Below are 10,291 nucleotides of genomic sequence, written 5' to 3'. Positions count from 1 at the left end.
AAAAAATAAATTAATGTTATATTTTGACTAATTTTTACAATTGAACTTCAATGCACAAGATGCAAATTTACTTAAAAATTCAACAAAATAATTTAAATTTTATTGAAAATGCATAAAAGAAATATTCAAATAAATAGATAATAAGTTAAAACAAAATTTTTAATTAACAAATGATATTAATTAGTGGCAAAAAGGTAAATAAAAATGGTGAAATTTATTGATTACTGGTAAAAGAGTAAATAAAAAAGATATTATTTATTGTGAACCAAATTTGGCACAATTTGTAGTATATGTTAAATTTAGTATCTCGAATAGAGTGTCAAATTAGTGATGGAGTGCTAAAATATAACACTATACAAAAAAATTGTTTCAATGGTGTGCCAAAAATCGTGTCAAATTTGACATAAAATATATTATGTAAAATATTTGGAGCATTATTAATTAATTACATAAACAATTTTTATACAATTATATTTTTAGATAATAATAAAATAAAAAGGAAATTATTAATTTTTGGGACATTTTCTGTAATACCTTTATAAGAAAATTTTATTTCATATATATGGTAACTAAAAATTTATTTCATAATATATAACTTAAAGTTTTTTTTTTCCAAAATGACAGTTTTCACTACATGACTCTATTATTGGTCTATCTTCTCTTGCAAGACTACCATCATCGTTGACAACATCATCTTTGGCACAATTCATTAGAGAAAACTACAATCTCAAGCCACAAATAATTTTCTATATTAGTATGTCACAATTCATTAAATAATAGACAAATATATATATATATATATATTTATATGTAAATGCTCTCTTTCTCTCTCTCCATTAAAAAAACTTAATGACATATGGATGATACTATAGCTCTTGATCATAAAGAGATTTTATCATCATGTATACATATATATATAAATATATATTTATATATGTATGATTCTCACATAATTTTTGGTACTGTGTGACACATGCATCATTCAATTTTTAATTGATATTAGCCTCCAAATTTAATTTAATTTATATAAACATCATTTATTTGTTGTAATTTAGTAGATTTTGAATATTATTTCATGTAGTTAGCTAAAATAAAAAATATAAAACCATAAAATAATAAACATTAGCTAATATTATTTAATGTTACTTCAGTTGCAAATAAGGTATTTTATGTTGCGTTTGTTTCAAATTATATTTCTTAAAATTTGTATATGAGTTTTTTAAAGTTGATTTAGGTTGCATAAAGATGATTAATTTGCAAAATAAGGTTATTATAGTTGCTTAACATATTGAAATTTACATATGAGTTTTTTAGAATGCTATTGTATGTGTTGACGCCGTTTTTCGTCAACAGTGAATATAGAGCACGAAAACAATAAATAGTTATGGCCAGAAAAATACAATAAAACAAATAGGATTTTTTACGTGGTTCAGCAGTTAACTCTGCCTACTCCACGAGTCTTTGTTATTAGAACTTAAGATAATTTCTGGAAATTCTTCAAGAATGAATTCTCTAGAGTTTTTCTCAAGATCACAAAATTTCGGTCCTTTACAAGGGTACAGGACTTCTCTATTTATAGAGTAAGTCTCAGAATACTCTCCCATACGTCTCTGGGAAGTTATTCTTTATGTAAATAAATTTAATGGCTTTAAAAGCCTGTAACTCCTATATACAAGAAAACGTCCCCTGAAGACCAGGGGCGTATAACTGAATAATAAATATCCCTTTATTATAGGGAAGTTACAACAATAAATGTAGACTGCGTCTCTCCAAAATGACTCATTAAGATATTCAAAGTTATCAATCTTCATTGTCAGTGCCGTGCCAACCCAGGTCTCTTAATGACTTTCGAGTTGTAGTATTTTCCCCGAGATCATGTGGCTTCGAGCTCATACTTATGTCAGGCTCAGAACCCCTGATCCGAGGTCATCTGAGAATAGACGTACTTCGATGTCTGTCTTTCGAGCTTGTGAGGATTTCGAGGCTACCATCTTCGAGGTTGCTACCTGCTTTATAAGTTCGGTGCCTAGGTTGCGGACACGTATTTCTAGATATTGCGAGCCCATACCTGACGAATCCAGCTTTCGAGATCACAATTCTTAAGGCTCAAAATCTTGGTGTAACATTTTGCCCCCTCAAAAGTATTTGTTCGAATCCTATGAGAAGGAAACTTTTGAACTACTTTCTTCGGGAACTGCACCGTCACACATACTTGAGGGTGGACACGTGTCAGTTGGGTATTGCTCATCCAAGGTACTTGAGTACCTTGGAAATCCGCCCACGATCGTTCGCTTGCCACCTTTTCGGTACCATCTTGTCATTTTTCCCTGGCCGTCGGATTTTATAAGGATTCTTGCCAATGGCTCAGATTAATCCCTTTTTACCACTTTTTACTATCTATATATAAGGCCCTGGACATCTTCTTCCTCTTATTTTACACTCATCAGAGAAAAAAGAAAAGAGACAAAACCAGAAGCCATCCCAGAGAGCTTTTTGCTTTTGCATGTTCTCCCAGCCAAAGAAACAAGGGACTGCCAGCTTGTTCGAGACTGTGAGGTTATACCTGCAGCCTCTCCTTCAATCAACGATTTCTCTGCAATCGCCATCATTGTGTAAGTATCTGATGATCTTTTCATTTTCCTTTATGCCGGTTTCTGTCTGTGTTGCTCTTTTATTTTTGGGAATGTGCTGGTTTATTTTTTAGTTTGACACGCTTGGAAGCTTTGACCGATAGGCATTTAAGTTTAAGTTTCCACGCTAGGTTTAAGTCACTGGTTCCAAATCCAGTTTTGATGTAGAAAAAACTCAAACAAGGTCTCTTTTTTCTGGGTTTTCAAAATTTAAAAGACATATCTTGCACACCAAGATATCGGGTACAAAATCTTGGTTTTAAAGAATGCACGATACCCAAGACTACCATTTATGAATAACCGTCACCTTTTTCCCTGATATTTCAGGATTCTAAAAAATTAGATCCACTTCCCTCCTTTTTCTCGTAGAATACACGTTCTGACCCTTAATCGGGTTTCCAGGATCGAGCTCGTTTCGTATCCAAGCACTTTCCGAGCTTGTCTTGATAAGCTTGTAATTCTTGACTCCTTGCATGCATGACCCTCACCATTTTTTTCTTTCTCGCCAGATGTCACAGAATTTGGAAAGACGGTGGGGGTCGCTGCTTGCCATTCCGTACTCGCCAAAAACTCTGAGCCCAGAATCGCTGGAATCAGCGTCTGATTCGTGAATACGACCTCTCGCGCGAATAGGAAGAAACCCGAGCGCATTATCACCGCCAAATCGTTGAGGTCATAGAGAAAAAGAGAAGAGTCCTTCGGGAGGCACTTTATCCGGAATTTGGTTCAAGGCCCAGACCGATCCCCCTTGATCCTAGGTTAAAGGTGACGATCGAATACAGCCCGGGAGAGCTTCAATTCTCACTGATGGGGGAGCCCTCTACCTCGTAGCCAAGGAGAGATTTTTTCGAGGCCGAGCACTACTAGAGCTCGGTTACCTCGCTGGGATAGATAAATGATATCCTGGCCTCCCACGGTCTCAGACTATCAGGCTCCTTAAGGTGCCGAGCTCCTACCTCCCAAGAGCGAAGCTGTCGCGCCCCAGGAGATGGAAATCCTGATAACAAGCTGAGGTATGCGGCTTGGAGCCAGGAGCATATAAAGGCAGGAGCGTTACTGCCTTTGAAGTCTTTCTTCAAGGACTTCATGGACTTCGTTGGGTTGGCTCCATTCCACCTCAACACCAATTTGTATAGGGTTCTGTCTGCCCTGAAGTCGATTTACAACGAGCTGAAGTGGGAAGGACCCACGCCAACAGAGATCTTGTATCTCTTTTGTTTGAAAAGAAATCCCTCCCGAGCTTGGGGAGGAGATGGCTTCTATTACCTCTTGAGCTACCCAAAGGAGAAGAAGATGTTTGAGGATCTTCCCAACCATCCTCCTGATTTTAAGAAGGCCTTCTTCTGGACGGATGGCCTGTCTCCGTCACGATGCTATTCCTTTAGACGGATCCGTAAGTACCCCAACTTCCTTTATCTCTGTGCTTGAAATTTTGTCTATAGGCTTGCACTTAGTTGATTTGTATTTTATTTTCCATCCAACTATCATTGTCCCACTCCTTCTGACGAGATGAAGGAGCGTAGGGAGGCCCTGCTTCAACTACCTTATGGCAGGAGATCACTCTCATACCTTTTGCATGAAGGTAAACTTCGAGCTTGCGGGCTCTTGGAAGATGGCCAGTCCACCTCGGACTGGTCTAACAAAAAATACGACTGCTGGGATCTCGTGCCCTTGCCAACATGCGCCCTTCCCCTGAGAAGAGAGGTGAGGCCCCCGCCTCCAGTTCACCGAAGGAGCCCGCAATCAGGGAATGAGGCCAATGATGAAGCTTCGAGCTCGGGCTCGGATGATCAAGGTACATTCATCCTAAGCTCGAAAATGTGGTCCCCCACCTTACTAAAACACAAACCGGATAGGTTAGCGTTGTGCAAGGACGATAGGAACCACTTCTATGTGTGGACTTGGGTAGATGAACAGGTTCATAGGTTCGATAGCTGGCTCGGGCAATACGATACTATGTATAGCCTGAACGAGGTATGGAACGGAATAGCCGTTCAATACGGAACCAATGACTATAGGGACCTTTCGAGGTTGACGTCTACATATAGGGAAGATACTCCCCCCACCTCTTCTGAAGATGGGGGAATTTCTTGGTCTCCGAGCTCAAGCTCGATGGAGAGTTCCAGTTAGGATTTTCTCCACCTGCCCTTTTTATCACTTTGCATACTGGTGTGATGTTGAGTTACTTTTTATATATTCCTTTCTTTTTGTTGACTCTACTGCGGTGTGACTGTGTAGGTGAGATGGACTCCGACCTCGACAATATCCTCGAGAGTGGCGGTGCCAAGAGGAGCAAGCGCCCCAGGGGGTCGCGAAAGGTTGACCGGCCTGCCAAGGTCCTCAAGAGGACCGAAAAGACACCTCCTCCCCCGGCTCTGCCTGCCACGAGCTCCACTGTGGTGCCGACTTCACAAGTCGGTGCCTCCATTATGGCCGAGCCTCAACCTCCTGTTTTGGTTCACCCGACACTCGGTCCACCTCCCAAAAAGCCTTCTGCTTCTCTAACTCACAAGCTGTCGGTTTCTACTCACGTTGAGGAGTATGTAATTGACAATGCTGCTAGATCTCATGGGGCTACGCTGGGCTCGGACGTCTTGTACCGAGTGGGCCAGAGCTTTAGCAGTTTTGACGCTCCCCAATGAAAATTTTTGAACAACGCCCGAGATTGCATTGCCCTCTATGAGAAGAGTATCGAGCTTGCCGCCGCGGTAACTTTTTTTTTTCTTTAGCTATATTTATAGACGGTCCGAGTGTTAATGATGATTTTTTTTTTGTGTGTCCGACTCTTGCTGTTTCTGCCCAGCTCAAATATAAGTTGAACAACGAGATCCATTCGAGCAAGTCCTATGCTCAAGAGGCGAAGGATCTTCAACTCAAACTGAGTGATGACCTAAGGGCAGCAAATGCAAAGCTTGAGGCAGGAGCCGAGGACCTTAAGGCCAATGCATCCGAGCTTAAGAAGCTGAATGCTAGGCTCGCGGAGCTTGAGAAGGAGAATGCCAGGCTCCCGGAGCTTAAGAAGGAGAACACTCGGCTCCAAGAGGCTAATAAAAAGCTCGAAGAAGACCAGGCCGCCACTTTCGATATAATTGAAGGTGAAAAGGCTCGCCTCCTTGCCGAGTACAAAGAGAAGAAGGACCAGGGGGTCGATCTAGCAATGTATAGAATATGGGCCAATAACGACGACCTCGGTACTAGCTTCCTAGGCCCTCTTGAGGCAAAGCTCCTAGATAAGTGGAATGCTCGGCTTGAGGTGGAGGAGGCTACTCGAGAGGCCGCTACCGAGGCTGCTCAGAAGGATAGTCATGCTATTCGTCCTGAGGAGCCTAGTGCTGCTGGTGCTGAGAAGGCTAAGGAGACTGCTCCTTCTTGAATCTCATCTCGGGGCTGCGTCCCTTTATTTTTATAATTGTTTTATTTTAGGGAATATACTTATTTGGTACCCTGTGTTTTTTCAAAGTATCATTTTGGTACCCTCTGTTTTCAATAATGCTCATATGGTACCCTGTATTTTAAAATCGTACATATTTGGTACCCTAAACTCAGATTTGATAGATAAAATTTTGTCAATTTAATCAAACTGCTGTCAATTATGTAAGTTACAAATTTTAATTTAATTACATAATTACATATAACTGATGACAGTTTGATCATATTGACAAAATTTTATCTATCAAATCTGAGTTTAGGGTACCAAATATGTACGATTTTAAAATACAGGGTATCATATGAGCATTATTGAAAACAGAGGGTACCAAAATGATACTTTGCAAAAACACAGGGTACCAAATGAGTATATTCCCTTTATTTTATGCCCGTAGGGCTGATACAATTTCTTTTTCTTTTCTTTTAATACTCATGCTTTTCATTTCTTGGTTTGAAATATTTTGCACATTTTATATTAAAGAATCGCGTATGTTTATTTATTCGTAAAAACATAGTTTGGATTTAGGCTCGAGGCATTCATGCACCGTTTGCTCGAATTATCCGCTTCCGATCTCGTTAGTCATCAAGGTCAGATATTACTTTAACCATGAACCCGAAAGTACTTGTATGGTGTGTAATGCAAACGGTTTAGTTATATCTTATTGTTTAGTTACTTTCTCTCGTCCTCGGTTATTTCTCCGAGGTTATGAGTTCGAAACTATTTTTTTTATAAGATACTCCAGCCTCGATCTCGACTTATCTCGAAGTAGGTTTAGGTTCCAACTTATCGTCGATTAGTTCTAGCTAGTTTGCTCCAAACCTTTTAAGGTTGTGATTGGTTTGTAATCCATACACTTATATGTTTTTGATAATTTGGTTTTACCCAAACTTCCTTAGCTCGCGCATTTGGTTACACCTAAACACTTGTATGTTTTTGATAATCGGTTATATCCAAATTATCTTAGCTCGCGCATTTGGTTATATCCAAACACTTGTACATTTTTGATAATCGGTTATATCCAAATTATCTTAGCTCGCGCATTTGGTTATATCCAAACACTTGTATGTATTTCGTATATGTTACTTTATTTTTCAAGCTGGTGGTATTTATATATACCAATAATTCCCCCTTAATATCCTATGAACGTGATCATAGGTTATTAGATTAAGAGAGATTGCAAAAATAAACCATTTTAGACGAAATAACTCTTTATTTAATAAAATCCAAAAGTAGGAAAAACAGTACAGATAAACAAGCATGGTTCTAGGCAACATCCTTCCTACACTATTGATAGTAAGGTCTTAGGTGTTCGCCATTCCATGCTCGCGGTACTAGGCTCCCATCCAATCTCGCTAGCTTGTAGACACTGGGTCGGATGACTGACTCTATTTGGTAGGGTCCTTCCCAATTTGGCCCGAGCACGCCAGCTGCTGGATCTCGTGTTGCCAAGAATACACGTCGTAGCACCAAATCTCACACGCCGAACTTTCGATCCCGAACTCTCTTGTTGAAGTACCTGGTAGCTCGCTGTTGGTAGGCAGCGTTCCTCAGCTGAGCTTCGTTTCTTCTTTCTTCGATCAAGTCTAAGGTTTCTTCTAGCTGAGTGTGGTTTGAGCTTTGGTTATAAGTGTGAGTTTGAATTGTAGGTATCTCGACCTCGATAGGCAACATAGCTTCGCAACCATATGCCAGAGAGAACGGAGTATGTCCTGTTGATGTTCGAGCTGTAGTCCTATATCCCCATAGGACTTGGGGCAATTCATCGGGCCATCGTCCTTTTGCTTCCTCCAACTTTTTCTTTAGCGAACTTTTGAGAGTCTTATTTACAACTTCGACCTGGCCATTCGCCTGGGGGTGAGCTACTGATGAAAAACTCTTTATTATTCCATTCTTCTCGCAAAAGTTGGTGAAGAAGTCGCTATCGAACTGGGTTCCGTTGTCGGATACAATTTTCCTCGGCATCCCATATCGGCATACGATGTTCTTTACCACGAAGTCAAGGAACTTTTTGGAAGTTATTGTTGCTAACGGTTCAGCCTCTGTCCACTTTGTGAAGTAATCTACGACAACTACAGCATACTTCACACCGCCCTTGGCAGTTGGAAGAGAGCCTATGAGGTCGATTCCCCATACCGCAAATGGCCATGGGGAAGTCATCATGGTCAGCTCGGATGGTGGAGCTCGAGGAATCGTGGCGAACCTCTGGCATTTATCGCATTTCTTTATGTACTCGAAAGAATCCGATTTAATGGTAGGCCAGAAATAACCTTGGCGTATGATTTTCTTGGACAGGCTATGCCCCCTAGTATGGTCTCCACAAAACCCTTCATGAATTTCTTCAATGATCTTCTTGGCTTCGGGTGGAGTCACGCACCGAAGTAATGGCATGGAATATCCCCTTCTATATAGCTTTCCGTCCAAAATAGTGTAACGGGGAAGTTGATACATTAACTTTCGAGCCTGGTTCCGATCTTTTGGAAGGACTCCGGTCTCGAGATATTCGACTATTGGGGTCATCTAGGTGGGCTCGGACTCAATCATACACATGTCTTCCTCCTCCGACTCGTTCATGCTAGGTGCCGAGAGGTGTTCTATTGGCACAACATTTAGCTCATCATTCTCGGCGGATGTAGCGAGCCGAGCAAAGGCATCTGCATTTGAGTTTTTCTCTCGGGGAACCTGTTCGATTGCATAAAACTCGAAATGTTCCAATGCGGATTTTGCCTTCTCTAAGTAAGCTACCATTTTTGTGCCACGAGCCTGGTATTCTCCCAAGATTTGGTTGACCACAAGCTGGGAGTCGCTGTAGCAATGTATTGCTTTAGCTTTGAGCTCTTTGGCTATACGAAGTCCCGCCAGTAAAGCCTCGTATTCGGCCTCGTTATTTGATGCATTGAAGTCGAATCTTAAGGCAGAATGAAATCTGCTCCCTGGGGGAGTAATCAAAATGACCCCTGCCCCCGATCCATTTTCGTTAGATGACCCATCGACGTAAAGTTTCCACAGCTCATGGGTCGGGGTTATAACTTCATCGTTGGTCATGCCAGTACATTCCACTATAAAGTCTGCCAATGCCTGTGCCCTAATGGTCGTCCTCGAGTGGTAGGTGATCTCGAATTGTCTGAGTTCAACCGCCCATTTGAGAAGTCGACCTGAAGCCTCCGGTTTAGACAAGACTTGCCTAAGTGGTTGGTCAGTCAATACATGGATGGGGTGCGCCTAAAAATAGGGTCGAAGTTTACGAGATGAATGAATTAAGCTAAGAGCTAGCTTCTCCATCAAGGGGTATCTCAACCCTGCCCCCAGTAATCTTTTGCTAATGTAATATACGGGCCTCTGTATCTTTTCTTCTTCTCGCACGAGTACTGCACTTATTGCATGTTCGGTAGTGGAAAGATATAAGTACAGTACTTCTCCCGTAATAGGTTTTGATAAGATGGGGGGTTCTGCGAGGTGCTTTTTAAGTTCATGGAAGGCTAACTCGCACTCTTCCGTCCATTCAAATTTCTTGCCTCCCCTCAAAAGGTTGAAAAACGGAAGACAACGGTCTGTAGATTTCGAAATAAACCTACTTAGCGCCGCCATCCTGCCGGTCAAACTTTGGACATCTTTGTGTCTTCGAGGTGAGGGCATGTCGATCAGGGCCTGGATCTTGTCTGGGTTGGCTTCTATTCCACAAGCGTTTACAATAAAACCCAGGAATTTTCCTAATGATACCCCAAAGGAGCACTTCTGAGGATTTAATTTCATGTTATACTTCCGGAGCACGCCAAAGCATTCTTCGAGGTCGTCAACATGGTTATCATTAAGTTGAGACTTGACTAGCATGTCATCAACATAAACTTCCATGTTGTTCCCTATTTGCTCCGAAAACATCATATTCACGAGCCGCTGGTATGTGGCTCCAGCATTTTTGAGCCCGAATGGCATGACATTATAACAGTATAGCCTCATGTCCGTTATGAAGCTCGTATGTTCCTGGTCGGGGGCATGTATGGGAATCTGGTTATATCCAGAATAGGCATCCATGAACGACATCAATCCATGCCCTGCCGTGGCATCCACAAGCTAGTCAATCCTTGGTAAGGGAAAACAGTCCTTCGGGCAAGCTTTGTTGAGGTCCGAATAGTCAATACAGGTTCGCCATGTCCCATTAGGTTTTGGGACCAACACCGGATTGGCTACCCAGTCAGGGTAAAAAACATCCCTAATGAACCAGTTTGCTTTTAACCTG

This window comes from Humulus lupulus, chromosome 7 (genome assembly GCF_963169125.1).
Source record: "Humulus lupulus chromosome 7, drHumLupu1.1, whole genome shotgun sequence".
Lineage (NCBI taxonomy): Eukaryota > Viridiplantae > Streptophyta > Magnoliopsida > Rosales > Cannabaceae > Humulus > Humulus lupulus.
The sequence above is the reverse complement of the archived record's forward strand: the minus strand, read 5'-3'. Positions refer to the sequence as shown.